The sequence below is a fragment of the Anser cygnoides genome, chromosome 11 (assembly GCF_040182565.1).
Source record: "Anser cygnoides isolate HZ-2024a breed goose chromosome 11, Taihu_goose_T2T_genome, whole genome shotgun sequence".
NCBI classification, from domain to species: domain Eukaryota; kingdom Metazoa; phylum Chordata; class Aves; order Anseriformes; family Anatidae; genus Anser; species Anser cygnoides.
Window position 1 is genome coordinate 18,065,652 of NC_089883.1, and position 18,316 is coordinate 18,083,967.

At 37.9% G+C, this 18,316-nt stretch overlaps 1 protein-coding gene and 1 long non-coding RNA gene across 4 annotated transcripts in view; one reads left to right on the forward strand and one right to left on the reverse strand.

The window, feature by feature from the left end:
- LIPC (lipase C, hepatic type) overlaps window positions 1-18,316 on the reverse strand; it is a 49,089-nt gene that overhangs the window by 27,930 nt on the left and 2,843 nt on the right. The gene's annotated exons all lie outside the window — the stretch shown is intronic.
- LOC136791726 (uncharacterized) overlaps window positions 1-18,316 on the forward strand; it is a 139,668-nt gene that overhangs the window by 27,801 nt on the left and 93,551 nt on the right. For all 3 annotated transcript variants that reach the window (XR_010834331.1, XR_010834332.1, XR_010834330.1), the window contains exon 2: window positions 1-3,131. This exon is cut by the window's left edge. This is a non-coding gene — a long non-coding RNA (uncharacterized lncRNA). The remainder of the gene's footprint in view (window positions 3,132-18,316) is intronic.

Consider the following 18,316-nt stretch of genomic DNA (forward strand, 5'->3'; position numbering starts at 1 on the left):
AATCTTCCCTTATTTTTCTATTAGCATAAGAAAAAGTATCTTTGAAAGTGTCTGGAAAGCTGCTTTTATAATCTCTGTATTCAGTTAACTAGCACAAAGTGTGTAGGCTCAGAACTTAAAATTCTCCAAATAGTTACAGACCAATCTTATTTGGGCAACAATGTGAAACTTTATAGAAGTGGCTGGGAGAATCTAGTGAGACATCTGGAAACACATCCCTCTTTAATGCTTGAGAGGGGACACAGCAGAGCCCAAATGTCTTATGAATGCAACGTGGGAGAAAGGAATGGTTTATGGATCCAGAAATTGCTCTCTCTTACATTCACAAGCCCAGAAGAGTGATCAGTGTCTCAGCTCAACAGCCAGATAGCCATTTTTGCTGCTTGGTGAACAGCTGCCCTTGGTAAATGTGGCAAGCATACAGAAAGGACTAGAACAATGTTAGAATGACATCTTTCCAACCTTTCTGTGAAGAGTATAGATGTGACAAAGGCATCAGAAGATGTGCAATCAAAATTGTCTCGCAATCGGCCATGAGAACGGCTGTATGAGTAAAATCCTAATGGCTGCTCTTCGGATGCTCATGCCCAAGTAGCTGCATTAGGACATGCAGTAAGAAGGGAGGCTGAGCCATGGGCTTGATTCTGCAGTACTCTGGGCAGAGGCAGGGGTACTCCACAGGGTACAGCAACAGCTGGATGCAGTTGCAGATCAGAATTTCATTTAGTTCTCTGGGAAAGTGAGGAAGTAACAGGATCTGGAGAGAAGGAACCCTGAATGTGCAAATACGGAGATTATCTCTCCTTGCAGAGTAGAATTTCTGCCTAGGATTTCAATTTTGCATTGTCCTCTTAACTACTCTAGTTTGTCAAAAGTTTCTTTCCCGTCTTCCACATAGGTGGTACATATAGCACTAACTCATGTTCCTGATTTGGTTTGGCACATTTTATCTAGAATCTGTCATATTTTGTAGGGCAAAGAAAGTGGGACTGCTATCCACGTGTAAAGAATTAAAGACTCGAAATAGGAGAAAGCTTGTATAAAACTGTAGTTAAAAGTTCTTCCTTTAAAGTCCTTCCTTCCAGAATGGCTCTTTGCTTTTACTATATTTATTTTCCCTTTGCATTTAAAAACACTTTTTTTTTTTTTCCTGTAACTCCTGTAACTGTATAAACAAAGCTACTTGGATACAGAGTTTCCTTTGTATCTAAGAACCTGAATGTGCTTCAGAGTATATAACTCTGCTCTGGAAAACTAGTACTTTAACACCCATTATAAAGGAGCATATTATGACAGTGGACACGCACCCTTGGCTGCATCTATCTGTGCCAGCAAAGAGGTTACCACCTCCAGCTTTTTATCACCTCCCACCAGACAGAGATTACCACCACCCTTACTGTTCTGTTGCCAGTGCTTCAATGTTGGACCACTGCCTAGTTGTTGCAAACAAAATAAGCTGGACTACCTCAGATCACCTTTTCTAACTGTTTAAACTAACCTAATTTATTTTGTTTGAAACAAACGAGGGCATGCTTACATGAAGTGATCTATTGCATGAGTTACATAAAATGGTAGCTTTCAGGAAATGATGAATAGCTGGGGGAATACTGCAGGCAGTTACCCTTGACGTGAAAAAGGATGTTTGTTCACAGCCTGAGACACGTGCATGCAATGATTCGGTAACTTCCTGAAGACCACTTTATTGAATTTTTTAATTCCTTAGGATTTTGAAATGTAGATCAGATAAAATGGCTTGTGTATAATGCTCACTCGGTCCTACTGTGGACAATATAGTCTTTTCACTGTAGTATAGATATGTAAAATAAGTATAAATAGACAGGATCTATGTATTTTATCATATTCTCAGCAAGCAACATTATAAACTTATAAAATTTCTGTGGCCAGAAGTAATTTTGAATTGTTCCCCGTTGTTAAACTACAGAAAGCTCTATAATGACCCCAATGTGCTCTTTCGTCTCTGTAAACCATCATGTGATTCATCTCTAGTGACCAACTTGGTAGCATAGTCAAAAGGTTACACAGATAAACAGAATTATTTGCTTCTGACTGTCATGCCTGGAACACAAAGCAAGTGAATTTACCCGCTTTGTTATTCACCATTATACCCGAGTTCAACCTAGAATCCTCAGAGCTGAAGTCTTACATTAAAAAAAAAAAAAAAGCAAGCTATAATATACTGTAGTTTATGTAGATAGGCCACAGAAGGTGATGATATAATGCACACTGAACAAAACATCTTGTTTTCTCTGTTCAATTCACTGCATAATTTCCTTTTCCCTTTGGTCCATCTCTTCAGAGCTATGATCGTATCCAGTAAATATTCATATCAGTTTACTCGTTATTTGAAAAAACAAACACCATTGTGTTTAATATTTACTTTATAAAATGCTGTAGCCTCCTATTGTATTGTGTTGTTTTATATGGACTCAGCAAATCCACATCCTCAGATATGCAATTGAACTCTTCCCTCTCCTATACCAAAGCAACCAAACATTAGACCAGTACCATATGTTTTATCCAAAAAGATGCTGTGCATGCTGCTGCATGTAGGAAACATCCTGTCACTGAAGCAAGTTCTAGAGACTCCAGTCTCCCTGCATGTCCCCATCTATTAAAAAAAAAAAAAAAAAGAATAAAATTTTTAAAGTCGCCTCTCCTGTCTTGGTCATTATAGTTGTGCATGATAAGAGAAGTGATCTCTGGTTGGGGACTGCTTTTCAGGCTGGAATGATGTCAATGTTTCAATGTCAGCTGCACCTTGACATTGAAACAGCCAAAAGATGCTGATATCAGTTCCCAGATGAAGCAGAGAGGCTGCACTGCCAGCATGGCTTCTGTCCACTGCAGAACCAGCTTCAGCCAAGTTTGTTCTCATTCCTGTCTGCCTTTTGGCTGAAAATGGCATTTCTGATCTGGTAAAAAATAGAAAATAAGCTGAACATCTTCAGCATACTAATGGCACCCAAATTTCCTTACAGCTGGTGGCAGACTAGTCAATGCTACTGAAAGAATCCCACAGTACTTTGGCAGGGGAACACCTACTGAGACCTATTCACCATCCAGTTCTTCTCAGGTTCTCCTTGGAGACCACTGTGGAAAACCACAGAAAAGTAAGTAGGGAAAACCTTTCTATTCTAGTAGTGTGCCAGTTGGCTTGGGTTTATCAAAAGTTCCTAAATTTAACAAAAACAGTATGGACATTTGGACATTTTGTCTGCCATATAATTATTAGCTAAAGAAATCATCAAACACTGTATTCTGCCCTTTACTGACAGGGAATGATGGTAGCAGAAATATTCCCTAACAGTCCTTCACTGTTCTAGTGATCTTTACATTGTTATGGGAAGAGGGATATGTATAAAGTGCATTCACACTGATATCTTGTACAGTGTGAGAGTTAATGGTGTATTAGCAGAGAAACAAAGGTCTAAGCGTTCACATTCCCTAGCTCAGCATGTTGGACACTTCTGTGTGCTGCTGGATTTTCTTCCTTCTGCAGTACCCACTATGCATCTCAATTGTGTTAACCATTTTCTTTCTATTCTCTAATAACAGAAGAAAAAAAAGAAGGATGGTTTTCAGTCCGGGAGTTGTGCGTGCTGTTTTGTTTTCTTAAAAAGCGAGCATCAGATTTTATTTCAGGAGTTTCAGTATTGCTAGAGAAAATGTTCATCAAGATTGGTAGAATCCTTTAAAAAAATTGAAAAATATTTTTAGCAATAATTGTTATACTGTGTGACCAGGCAGTAGAACAATTTATTTTTCTCCATGCAGAGTCTAAGGAAAAAAAGGATATGTTTAAAACTGGTTCATCACTGAAATAGTTCTTACTAGACTGAAACTATTGGGCAATAGATTTGGAGGAAGCTAGGGGGAAATCTTGGTTAGTCAGTCACTTTGTATTAAGTGAACAGGTGGATTCAGCCATAGATCATAGCAGAAATGAAATCTAACTTTGGAAGGCTGCTGCTGCGTTCCCTTTCACTAAGCACCAGTTTGCCTGTCCAGTCCAGTTTTAACTGTGCATCCTCCTTAGTGATGGCTTTTACAAGGCAGAATTCTCTAGTGGCATGTCATGCCTCTGGTTTTTGGAAATTTAAAAAATTGAACTTTGTCATAATAGAGTATTCTGATAGCTTCAGCTATAATAAACTTTAGCAGAAGTTGAGTGTTTTGTGTACTCATAAGTATATTGATTTTGATGGAATAAGTATGTGAAGAAAATAAGGAAGGTAAGCCTGACTTAAACATTAGGGACATACAACTATCTAGCTGGACATCTAGGTAGTAACTCTCACTGTTGATGATAACATTTGGGAACAAGAGCTGCTACTTCCCAGCAAGAAGTTCAGATTAATAAAAGGCAATGAACTGATTTGACTTGACAAATTTAAGAAATGTATATTTTACAAGACAATAGGAGGTAAGCAAAGTCGTTGCACAATAAATTCTGTTATTTTTCTTGGTGGATTTTTTTTATTTCTTTGTTTTGTTGTTGTTTTTGAAAAAGTGTGTACCTGATAATAGATATTCCGCATACACATGTGCTGGGCACTGGTGGGTATTGCTTGCTTCTCAGGCTCCTGTAGCCACCAGCTGGAGATATATCAAACCTTTTCCGGGGGGCGGGGGGCGGGTCAATTGTGGGAAAAGAAAGTGAAGCAATTTGTCCTCTTACATTGCGTTTTGCAGCAGCGTCATGGATTTTGTTCAGATTTATGGGAGACTGCCTAAACTAAACAACTGGCATTGCAAGCAGGAAAAGTCACTCTCTACTCGGTTCCTTTTGAATTAGGTCCATCTATTACCCCTCTGCAGTGAGTTTAATAACTCCCGGAATTCTCTCTATGGATTCACTTAGACAGCATGATGTTTTTAAAACAGAAAATACCTTCTCTTCTACCTAGACCTAACAAACCTATTAGCAAAACCTTCCATTAACTGAAGGAAGAGTTTCCTTTATTCTGCAGAAGTTCTTTCCTAAGCTTTCAGGTAATTAAATGCAATTATGCTGTTATGTAATTACAGTGTTCTGAATTCTAAATTTATACAGCAGTTATTCTAGCTTTTCGACAAATGTTTCCTCAGTAGTGCTGTGCAGTCCTGAGTTGATGCTCTGTGTCTGTAGCCATCCTTTGGGAAAAGTTTGCTGAAATGTAGTTAGAATCATTCCTTAAAATGAATGTTCATTTTGTATTAAGCATACTTCCTTCACAATCGTTTTTTGTAAAACCATCCTAGGAGATGTTCACCCACCTTTGCCAGCTGAACTTTGCTAGTCTGCCACACTGAACTGATCTGGAAATTTCACATCACGTTTTTGTGTGCATGTCCCAGTACATCAGGCTGTGAACTTTGGAATGCACTGGAAGCTTCCCAGAAATCAGGCAAGAGGTATCACAAGGGCTGCATTTCTCATGGTGCTTCAGCATGTTTGCAGTTCTAGCTAGAATCAAGTGGAAATGAAGTAACAAAATTGTCCAAAGTTCTCAACATTCCAGTTTCATTTTGGTAGCTTTTTATCTGTTAGATTCTTTTGTCATCCGCAGGACAGCCGCCAGTGGAACTGATTCATAAGTTTGCTTCATGTGTGCTGAAGAATTTCTATGTCCCTAATATAGTTCTCCCAGCTCAGCATTTCCTGATGCATTTCAGATACTGAAAAGTTATTTGTCTGAAATGTATACCTGAAATATTCATGGAAGAGGAACAATGCTATTTAAATATTTTCCTCCCAATTCTAGATGGAATTAAAATAGCCTCTTTTATTGCATGAGAAGTGGAGAATAAAAGCATGCAATTAGAAAACAAAATTCTAGTTCACATTCACCTATCTCTTTTGTCCCTGGCACAAAGGTGAAAGAAGTTAGTCTTTTAGTAGGCTAGAAATTTTCAGCTGGTGTCTGTCAAACTATGTGAGTTTCTGCCATCCTGAAGTCCAGGTGGAAACAGCATAGTCCATGGTTCGTTCCTAGACCTTTAAAGGGCTACTGCTATCTACTGTGATTAAGAACAGTTCCCAGGACAGTCTGTGCTGGGGCTGGAATGAATGAAAAGTGGGAAAAGGATAAAAAATCTTCAGAGATTCCTCATTCTCTCTCTCCAATGCCTAATAAATAAAACATAAAATCTAAGTAATAACCTTGCTATAGTCAGTTCTGTTTGGCCCATATATTCCTCTGGACAGGAACCATACCAAGTAGTGTGTCTGCAGCACAAAATCATCCCAGACGGGTAGAGCCTAGGGCTAGGTGCGGGACAGAAAGATACAGTGAGCAGCAGCCACACTTCAAAATAGCTTCTAATTCAGTTCCTTGATTCCTCCAGTCAAATAACCGTTATGTTCTGTTGAATGTAGTTTGGCAGTAAAACAGGTAAGTTTACTGTAGCATTTCAGCCTAGGGTAGAAAGTTGTTCTCTGGCACTGAAGTATCTGAGATCTCCTAGGCAACAGATTACAATTGAGTGAGTTTTCGTAATCTTGTCCTTGGCTCTGCAAGGTGTGAACGTTTCAGCAAGCAAAACGTTTGGCCAGAATGCAGGGAACGTGCTTGGACAATCCAGCACGGTTCCACGTGTCGTAAGTGTGGTGCTGGTGCAAAGACACAGTATTGATGTGGGAAACCAGGACAACTGGCATCCATTACAGCAGCAGTCCTGGGCCCTCGGGGCCCTCCCACGCCTACAGGGCTTTTGGCTTTGTAGAGTTGTGCTTTTTTCTGCTCTGTGCCACTGCGAAAGATAACATTGTCCGGAGGCATAAATTAAAAGCCAATGTAGTCTTGGAATATGTGTAATTTCCCTTATAAGTTTAAATCCTGTTACTGCTGTGTTGGTTTTGGCCCAGACATGCCCAAGGCATGTTCACCGAACATCGTCCATTTAACAAAGTGCTGTAGTGGTTGTGCGTGTGGTACTGAAAGTGGGAGCTAGACCTGCCTGATAAAAGCTGTATTCAGAGAGGACACGGTAGCTGGTCTGTTTGCCAACTTGAAAGCAAAGTTACCTTTCAGCAAGACTGCAGACTGAATATATTTCCTAAAAATGAAGGCAGGCTGTCTTGTAGGGAAAGAAATATGGAGCTTTCAAGTCTGGAGACACAGGAAAGCTTCAAGTTACTTATGGCATCTCAGATAAAGTATTGCTCAACAAAATAAGGGCTTCATTAGGAGAACCCTCTGTTGTATTTTTCTGTTTGTGATTTACTTTAGCTGTAAATCCTACCAACTGTTCGACATGTGTCACAGAATCTGTTACCTGAGGCCAGTCACCTCTGGATTTTCTCTGCATTGGAGAAAATAGGGAATGGGCCACAGAAACAAGAGAACTGCAATCTGAACCAATGGTAGAGCTGGAATGAGAGAATAAACATCTCTTCAAATACCAAATTTTATGCAGAATGCTGAAAATTTGCCTGCTGGGTTGAGCTTTCCACTAAAAACTATCTTACAACAGATTAATTAACGCAGACAAACTTCTAGGTATCTTTCTCCTTATTGCTATGGCAACAAATCAGTTTCTTTATAACAGCTTCTGATGTTCCAGACAGCCAAAGATTATGACAGGATGAAATACTTCTCTGTATTTAATTATCATGTTTTTAATTTGAATTTATCAGAGACTGGTTGAGTAGAATCTGCAAAATTGTCAGGCAAAGGAGTCTTCTAAAAATAAAATGTAGCTAGCAAGATATTCAGCATGCATAATGTGAAGGAGTTCCAATTTATAAATAGGTTTAGGAAGAATTGAACTCATTAAAAAATAAATCAAAGATGGATTTTTAGGGATATGGCCCTGTTTCAAAGATATTTTAAATGAGCCTAAATCCTGGCTGTCAAGACTTGGTCTCGCTCTTCCTACGGTTCCAGGTATTCTCCAGAGCCCCGCAATGAAAGGGAATTATGTTAGGAAGCATGTCATGTGGAAAGCAGGCAGAGGGCTGTCTGCCAGCAGGAATCGAGTGGTTTCATCCACCCTACATTAATGTGTAGCTTTTGTCTTCCCATTTGTCATCAGCAGTGTCAAGCCTAGCCTGCCTAGAAAGACAAGTGCATGTTCTTCAGTGGGGGTGAGTTCAGGGCGGGGGGTTTGCAACGCGAGCTGCAGTCGGGCTGTGCCTGGCAGAGGGAGGTTGTGGGAACAAGGAGGAGCTGGCAAAGGGAGGTACGAGGCTGATTCGGTGTGAAACAACTCAGGTTTGAGACAGTTGTGTTTCTAAGGTAATGGGAAACTTTCCCAAGCAAAGATGTACCTTCCAGGAGGTGGAAAGGATTCTGTATAAATATTTTTCTAGGCACATCATGAAGAGGGGGAAAAAAAGAGAGAAAATTTGCACATTTATGTTGTTACTAGAACAAAATGTTTTTCTGACAATGATATTTCGTCAACAAAATTTCATACAGTCTCACAGTACTAAAAGTAAAAATATAATAATGCATTGTATCTAATTTCTTGCCACTTGTTTTAAGTGTGTCAGCCACCAGAATATAAAATTTGTTTACACGTTGTAAATATAATCTTAAAAAGGAACATTATCATATAGATTTGATATAGCATAGTTTAAAAAATGTGGAGGCCTGACTGTTAACCATTCACTTTAATTATGAGACCTTATAAAGTTGCTTGTGAATTATAAGAATCTTCAAATACAATGATTATGTGCGTGGCTTTTTTGTACCATTTCAATTTCTTCTCCAAGACCCATTGTTATATTCCTCATAATTCACAAGGTAAGCCTTATTCACTAACAATCTATAAAATAAGGGGCTTTTTGTTAAACCCAGTTTCAACGTAAAGTTTTGAATGCTGTGTGAGTGCCTGTTTTCTACGCCTCTTTATTTGATTTAAAAAATCTTGCAAATTTTTAATAAGCAAAAAGTAATCTCCTGATGCTTCCAAGAAGTGTTAATGAAGTGGCTTACTGTGACCTGCTGAACATGCAGGATGTGTGAACAGCATGGAAGTTGTATTGAAGGCAAGCTTATAATATGGCTGTCTTACTTTATTGAAAATGATTTCGAGATAAGGTAAATAACCATTAATAAGTGAAATTGTGAGTGAAACACCAATTCTCATATTCAATTTAGCTGAGCTTTTTTTTGCTTGTAAATATGCATTATATATTTGATTATTTTCATTTTAAAGTTGTCCAGTGAACACAGTAGGACACATGCTTTCTAGTCCTGAGATACCAGAACCATGACCTCTCAGTACAGAATAGTGGCATTAACAAACAAAACAAAACAAAAAAAAAAAAGAGAGGGAGATTTAGAGATTTCTGAAATAATATCTGTATTTGTATTCAGTGCTCAAATTTTGCTCAATTGGAAACCATCTTTATGTCTCCTACAACACCATCCTCATTCTTTGAATGTGTCTAGCTTCTATTTATCTGGTAAAATGACTCGCTAAACGCAGAGCCCCGGCATCCCAGGGTCCTATTACACCATCAGTGCTTGGCAACCTTCACTTAACTTTGTAATGACTTCAATGAGCCAGTTGTGTTAGGATCATTACTATCAGTTCTCTCTCTATATTTTTTTTTCCTTTCTGAGAGTTGATTCTGGGACAGCAATGCTTGTTCCTGTAGACGAGTTTGTCTTATTGCATCAAGGAAGGAAAGGGCTCCTGATGCATTTGATGATAATTTCTATCATGGTGTTTAAAAGCCAAGATTTTAGTTAGATGTCTGGGGAATTAGTTCCACGATTCCCATTATACTAATTAGTTTAGCAACACTCAATGCACTTGCTGGCAATTATTTCACCCTTCAGCTGGTGGCATAATACTGAAGGAAGAAACTCATTTGAGCATGTTCCCAAAACTATACCGTATAGCTTTGCCCTGGTGTCAGAAAATCAAGTATCTAGCTAATGAAAACAGTACAAATGCACATCTCACATTAGTGAAAATGGCAGTGAGATTAGTGAAAATTAGTGAGATTTCTTTGGCGGCTACTCACATGCTTCAGTTTCTGGCAGTTTCTATTCAAAAAGTAGTATCCTACATCAACACTGGCCTTGATTCATCTTCCTAATGGTAATGTTACTGGGGGATAAGGCCAGTATTTGAAGTTATCTGTATATTAGTTTTAGAGGAAATACATAGCTGTCTGTAGAGTAACAAAGAAAATGGCAAGTAGGGGCTTCAAGAATGGACCTGTGAGGTTAAAGGTATGGATTCCACTCCTGGCACCGAGTACTTACTGCCTGACAGTAGCTAAAGCTTGATTTAGTGTTTTTTGTTTTGTTTTGTTTTGTTTTGGTGTCTCTTGAAGCAGAGATAATAATACTGATCACTCTAAAACTCTGGCCATTAATATTACAGGTGCTTTGGAGTTATGTTACTGTTCTTTAAAATTTTGGGGTGGCACGTTAAGGATGGCATAAAGTCGAAAGGGGCTGATTGACCACTGCAGCCCCAAAGCCTGGTGTGCTGCGTCGTGCAGGAGTGATTGCTGCATATCTTCGGGTCCTTGTTCCCAGCTGTCTGATTTGACATTGGCGGTATGAAAATGAATATGAAAGCACAATGGCAAGTGAAGCTTGTGGTGGAGTTGTGGCCTTGGCTCTTTTGCAAATATGGCAGCATTTGGTCTGTTTTTCGCTCTCTGCTTTTTACTTTTGCAAGTAACAGTAATTAGAGATAGGTCTTGTCTGTATCTTTTCAGACTTCCTTCTTGCTCTAGAGAATAATGATGTACTTGTTTTGGAGATTAATCCTTTCTGTGCCAGGTTCCTACATATTAAGTAGGAATATATTAGGTGAGAAAAAAATATTATAGTCTAATTTTTCATTATATGTTGCTTTTCCTGTTAGAATTTTGCTTATTCTTTGTAGAAAATTTATCTCTAGACTGTAGATCATACTGTGGATTATCTTGTAGACCCAAAATGGCTGATTTTAACCCATTTTCTTTCTCCCCTCTTTCAAATAAATCCTTCTAGTGTTCTGTCTTTAAAGTAGCAGTGCTTCTTACTAATGAGCGCAATTGCCAGGCTTCCCTGTTATAGTACTTTGTTAGAAATGTGCCTAACATACAGAAGTGATGGCTTACTGAGCTTTTATCAGTTCTCAACTGCTTTCACAATTAGGATCAGCATTTTCTTTGGAGCCCTGTGATTCAGTTCAGATCTCTGCAATTCTCAGGGGGAGTGGGGACTGGTCACAAGAGGAAAGAACTCAGTTTTTATACAGACTTGTCTTCAATTTGCTACATAAATCACTAACTTGAAAGAACAGTATTGTAACTGAGATGGAGGTATGAATTATTTGTCTGTAACCTGCTTCTAGTGTATACTTAGTAAGTATAAAATATAGCACAACTATAATTAGTAAGGCCACACATCTTCCTTTTCCCATTAAGATTCTGTTTAGACATTTGTAGAGTTCTTTTATTTTGGAATAGTTTTATCGTATCTCTGCTTCTGTAGATCACTTGGTACACAGATCAGATATCATTTTACCAAAAGCTTATTCACATGTAATAGACCTGTGTTTCTAAAGAGGAGCTATTTCTCTGATTCTTTCAAAGACCTTTGCAAATTCTGCACCATATTGAATGCCCTTTGGCTGCAGGTAAAGAATTCAACAGCTTGTGGGAGTGCTAGTTAGAGCTAATAATAACTTCAATGACCTGCCTTGGCTTTAAAATGCTTAGCAGAATTTACTCTGTCCTTGAAGGGTAGAGATTTTGTTTCTGTGCACATGGCTAGCTGAGGATGCTCATGTCTTCATGTTTCTGTGTTTAGTGATCACACACAATTAACTAAGTGGGTGCTCATGTGTGGATGAAAGAGAAGTGGGTCATGTTGAGGAAGCAAAGAGGAAGAACAGGCAAAGAGATTTCTCAAAAATACTACACCGGAACACCATTATTAGAGGGATTTGTACTGTTAGCTAAATAGTCTTCTTAAAACTAGAAATAATAATAAGAAAGCAATTAGAATAGGATTTGAATTATTCATAGTTAACCCTTTTCTCTCTAGTTTTGGTATATTTTTCATGGTTAGTTTGCTGAATTATGTACAAAGAGTTTGAGTGAAATCAAAGCTTTAAATTGAGCAAGTACCCAAAAAGCTCTGAGCTATGAGATTTTTATTTTATCTAACTAATGGGTTGTGGATAGTGCAGAAAACAAATGTATTTTCAAGGAGATTGCCCTAGACCTTTCCAATGTAAATATTATTAACACCAGCCAGAAAAAGAAATTTACTTTCCTTTATGAGCTATTATTGGAATGACAAATTAGGCTTGTTTTCTGATTTTTTTTTCTTTTCCTGAAGGAAAACTTAAAATAAAAGAAGGGCTCCATGATGAGGGTCTTTAGTTCCTGATTAGACATCTGGTTTCAGTGCTGCCAGAGCAACCCTAAGCAGATCCCCATCCTGCTGCCACCCACTCACTCCTGACCTCCTGTGTGTCCCATCATTGTCCCCACATAGCTGTTTGCTTAGTTGCACAGTGAAAAAAATCAGGGAACTAATCCAGCTAAAAAGTAGGATAACCAGAGAAAAATAGGATAGGTTTTCACCTGGATCAGTTTCCAAGCCGTTTTGCTGCAAGCAGCTATACTGGCACAATGGAGAGGCTTATGAATTAACTGCAACCAGTGGCCTGAGGCAAGGGTTGATAAGTTGTTAATGTCACTAAATGTATAATGAACTACAGCCTTTCCCTTTGACTTTGAAAGGTGCTGAAGATTCATCTGCCATCTCTGAACACAGGTTACATAAAAAACACAAAATCAAGTATCTGAGGCTTTGGGTTTCTTTAGAGGTGGACAGTTTTGGAATGACAGCCCTTCTTCACTATTTATATATATTGATTAGTTTAATATATTTGTTAGGTTCTTAATGTGGCATAACTGATATCCTTAGCCACATTTTGATTTTACTGTTGAAGGGCATTCCAAGACCCAAGACTCATTTGTTCAGATCTTTCTGGAGTTGGTCCAGAATTACTAAAGAGGGTATCAGTAGCAATGACCTGCTGGGGTTGCAAAGCACTAAATGCTAATCTGATGCATACATCGTGAGAAGACCTCTCGAGTACTCTGTCCCTGAGCATTGTTACCCTCAGATGTCTGAGAATTCTTGTTCCTTTCTTCACATCAGGATTATTATATTCAGAGTATTCAAAGCTGGAAAAGTTTTCTAATTTCAGCCAGTTTAAGAAGAAACATTGATCTTTCACAGATCGAAAGTAATCAGTAACTTCAATAGTTCTGGTATGGCCATAAATATCAGCTATTTGATGGTATTCAGAAAAGTAAAATTTCCTTTAAGTGAATGACTAGATATATCTTAAGGCTATGCATATTCTTCAGCAGAATTCATTCACTTGCACTTCTTAATGTTATGTTAAAGTGAATGTGTTTTTTTCTGGGTTTTGTGTTTTTTTGGTTTGTTTGTGGTTTTTTTTTTGACTGATATATACAGTCTTCATAAACTGGACTAGAAAGATAGAAAAGGACACAGAATCACAAGAGAAAAAGCAAACAAATCCAAAGTGCAACTCCTATGAATTTGCTAAAATTCCAGAAGTAGGTTTGGAAGAATGGCAGTGCAAAGATTTCTCTTGGATGGAATAATATATCGTACTCTGTTTTGTTTTCCTCTCTGTGTAACTGAAGCTCTGCAGTAATTGTATTCATTTCTGCTACTAAAGTTGCAGATGTCAAGGTCTCTATCCTCAGCAAATTGAGTGAAAGCATTGCCAGTATAATATCATTCCAAATATTTGGTTTATGTTGAATAAAAAAATGCCAAAACAACAATTCCCCCTTAAAACAAGATCAGAATTTCTCTTATGTTCCTCTTCTTCCCCTTGCCACATTGCCAGCCACTAAAAAAGGAACCCTGAATGCACTGGCACAGTCATCTAAAGTTAAAAGTGCAAGTGGCATAAATGTGAAAACTAACAATTCTACATCACCACAACACAGAAAATAATCAACTAGAAATAGAACTAACCAAAATACTACCCTCATACATCATAAGAAGTGTTCATTAACATGTTTTTTTTTCTTTTTTTTCCCCCTGAAAGTCTGTAAAATATAATCATTAGTATTTTTATAAGGTCACATGAAATTCCAATCAAAAATCAGTTCTGGACAGCTTTTAGTCTGAAGTCATGACAACTAATTGTTTGGACAATAAATAATTACTTAGAGAATTAGGCAATGATTTGCCTAGTAAATAAATCAGAATATATTTTATTAGTTTTTCAGTATAGTTTTTTAATGAACATAACTAAGGAAACCCAGATTTGACAGGATCCCTAATCTGAGTGGATTCTGGAAGTGAAGATTTGCAAACATGGAATTAATGGATGTCCATCAACACCCCTTATTGACTCATTGTGGCTGAAAGGGATAATAGTGGCACTTGAAATACTGAATAAAATCTTTCAGTTGGATACTACAGATTATTTTTAGACAGAGCTACATAAAATAGAGCTACAGGTGATTTAATATACACGAGATTTTAAAATGAAAAATTTCATCTCAGCAGTGTTTCTCTATGTTTGTTTATAAAGTTGTGTAAAAATGTGAGAAATTATGCCACAGTAGCAGAATGTTATTGGAGTTTGTCAATTCCAGAGGCAAAGCAAGATCAAACATATGAGTATATTCTTCTTTTTGTCCTTGGACCTGCTCTGTCATCATTTTGCCCACTGTTCAGTACTTTCTCCTGTAAGTAGTCTCCATCAGTTTCACTTACTGGGTGAAGTAATATGCAAAATTGGAAAAATGATGTTTGGATCAAATAGAAGAAGTTTTGAGGGTTTCTCTGATAAAAATTGATCTTTCAGACAGGGCATGCTGGCTTTATTCCAGAGGGCTACATGTAATAAAATACTTTCTTTACCCATACTCTGTATATCTAGATTTAGGTTTTGTGCCTTCCTTTCAGTTATTTTCCTGGTAACTATTTGTTGCACTTGGAGTAACACCATGACGTCTGGAGGCCATATAGGAGCCTAAATATAAACATTACTGTTGATAAAAGACAGGTTCAAATGGAATTTACTGGACAGAGCATGAGTGCGTAAAAGCATGCAGTCCTGTGCAGTTAATGCTTCCCAAGAATATCAGCAATTGTAACAATTTTTAAAAAATAAATGAAAGGAACTAACGAGAATGATGTGGTAGTAATATAACTTTTTATTTTTTTCCCTAGAAGAAAGGCTACTGAGCATGAACATGGTAATTTTTTTACTTGGAACATAGACATTAACATTTTTTTAGAAAATTTTAATTCCTGTTTGGCCTATTGCCAAAGCAGCAAACTTTATCACCCAGTATTGGCATGTGCAGATAGATGGCCCCTTCTGTCTCTTTTGCCAGTTATTGCTTATGTTGCCAGGAAATCTTAATCATGCTGCTTGGAAGTGGCTGCTGGCCTATCCACCTGCTGCCAAGCTATTCCACTCTGTGAGTCCAACTTAGCCCCAGTGAAGTCTCTTAGCTCTAGGTAACATACAGGAAAAACGGTCACTGTGCTGAGGCCACCCTAGGTTACCATACGGTCTTAAGAACGACATCAGCAGTCATGTACTGTCGTTGATGCAACCCTATTACTAGCCCTAAAGCTCCACACGGATTAGGCATAACCAAGTTTTCAAAATGAAACATGCAGTATAAACCTGGAGTGTACAACAAAATAAGGAAATAAAAATGATTTCTTTAATAATGAATGTTTTATTGGCTTGTTTTCTGATAAAACTACATATAAGTGCATATATAGAATTGTAACCTCCTCTAACTTGACAGAGAAAGGAAGAAACTGACTTAGACAATTAAATTGCACTGCCACATTATCAAGAAATGATTTTTACGGACAAGTTTCTCAAGTGTCAGAGGAGTTCAGCCACTATTCATACAGGAGTATTCAGAAGAATGTAATGCCAAAGTCAAGTGAATTACAGACCTCTGGTGAATGTAAGCTCCTCATTAAGATGTTCAGTCACTTGCATTAGTAGAAATATTGAAACTTGTTTTATGCATGGATAGTTCCTTTGTTGATCTAGTTTCTATGATTGTATCTTTCCATGATCAAAAGCAAAGGGTCTTTAATTAGTTAGACTACAGTTATAGTTTGGACTCCGTGGTGGAAATGTATTGCTGAAATTATATTTGTAAATTTGTATAGCTATAAAAATATATTTGTAGATAAGGGCCTGAAAGGCAGAATAACTCTTTTAGGTTATAGAAATTTTGGTAGAATCCCAAGACTCCTGAGAACACTGCAAATGCTGTGTACACAGATAGCATTTCTGAAATACAGCCACTCAGAAAATGGCAGCAAAGGAATTTGTAGCACTTTTTCTAATAATAGCATAACACAGATCATTACTGTAACTGGTTAGTACCCCAACATTGGGACTTTCAACTTCCATAAGGAAAACAGTCTGAATTCTTGGACCAATATTTCTGTATGCGATAAAATGTAGTTCCTGAATCCATGATTAAATAATTTAGATAGAAGTGACCTGGTCAAGGTCATTGGTGATGCACAAACTCTGTTGAAGTAAATTAGAAATATTACTGGTTTTTAGTCTTGTTTCCATAGGCAGTAATCATGGAGTATTCAAGCATGTGAAGAGAGAATCAATCTCTTCAGCGATTTTTGGATGTTTGAGCCAATTTAAATCCAATTTTATGTAGAGAAAGATGTCTCAAATATTCAGTTCCTACTTGTTTTCTCAAAATCAACAGCTGGATAGAGAAGAGAGACCCTTGTAGCAACACTTTTGCTATTGCATTAACTCGGGATTCAGATATACATGTAGTGCTAGCACCTTGATTATCCGTAAAGCTTACCTGTCACCTTGTACTCTGGCTGTTATATGGAGACAACCAACTGCTCATCAGACACGGAAACTCAGAGAGGACCGGCTTATACTTGAGTTCAACTCATGCAGACATTGCGAGTGCAATTAGCTCGAAACATTTTGACCCTGGAATCTGATCTTGTTTAGCACCAGTACCAAACACAGGAGAACACCAGCTGCCCACGTGGTGCGGGGAGCAGCCCTGGGCCAGTTACTAGCTAGTTCATGGACACAAGCACACCCCTGAAACAGTCACAATATGTATCCAGAGCAAGCCAAAAAAAAGTAGGTAGCAGACATGAGAAGCAGATGACAGTAGGGCGGGGTTTGGGAGGGGGACTATGGGGTGGGTCTCAGACTGAGGAGGGTCCTAGCAAGGGCTGTGATGGTATGTGATGGAGACTGTGTGTTGGGGCCTGTGGATACCACGGGAGTGTCATGGGGCAATTCAGGAATATGGATGTGCTGTAGAAATGTAGAGAAGGAACTGAGAACATTGGGATAGGAATGTCATGGAAACAGCTGGAGATGAGGACATGAGTTTAGGGTACATAGGATCGACATGACTGGAATTAAAATAATTATTTGATCTGTTGGTCATGAAAGTGCTCGTCTTGAATTCAGCCGTCCATCAAACCGTGGTCTGTAGGTACTGCACGCTTAATTTGTCTGCGTGAGGAGGGAGGAAGACCAAGCCTGTTCCAGTTGAGTGTGAAATTACTGCATTGAATATGCTTCAAGGAAATAATTATTTCTCTATGTTTTCAGTAGAAAACTGAAAGACCTGTAAGACAGTGAAAGTGATAATCACCTTCAATGTTAAAGGTTACCATCTCATCGTCTTAGCAGACTTTAGATCTCTCTCTCTGCAGCTTAACTAGCTTTTTAATCTTCTCTAAGTCTCTTATATTGCCAGTATTTCTTAAGCTTCATGTAAAAACTATCATCTTGGGAATTTTTCAGATGTGATAAATACTCCAAGTACACTGCACTTTATTGAGGAATTTTTTATAGGCTTTGGAGAATTTGATATCCCTAACACACCTTTTATGTCTCTAACTATAATATGATTGGAAAATAAAGAAAAAGTAACAGCTATTCCAGTTTCAGCATAATCCATTTCCATGGTCTACGTTATAAACGTAAAGATGTTACCTTCACTTCCAGGTGTCAAAGTCCAGCCAAACTGCCAGCTGTGACTCTCTCAAGTAAAAAGCAGTAGCTTAACAATAGGCATTTCTGTGTCAGTTACTGAATTCTTCTAGTTTATATAAAGAACTGGAATATGTTTATACCTAGTGACTTAATTTTATATTTCTAGGAGAAGAATCAAAGTAAACGAGAGCTTATGTTAAAATATATTTTGCGTACTTCTAGAAAGAATCATCGTGGCTCAAATTCAGGGATATTATTTTTAGGTGGTTATTTCTAGTCTTTTATGGCATTCTACGTGTAGATA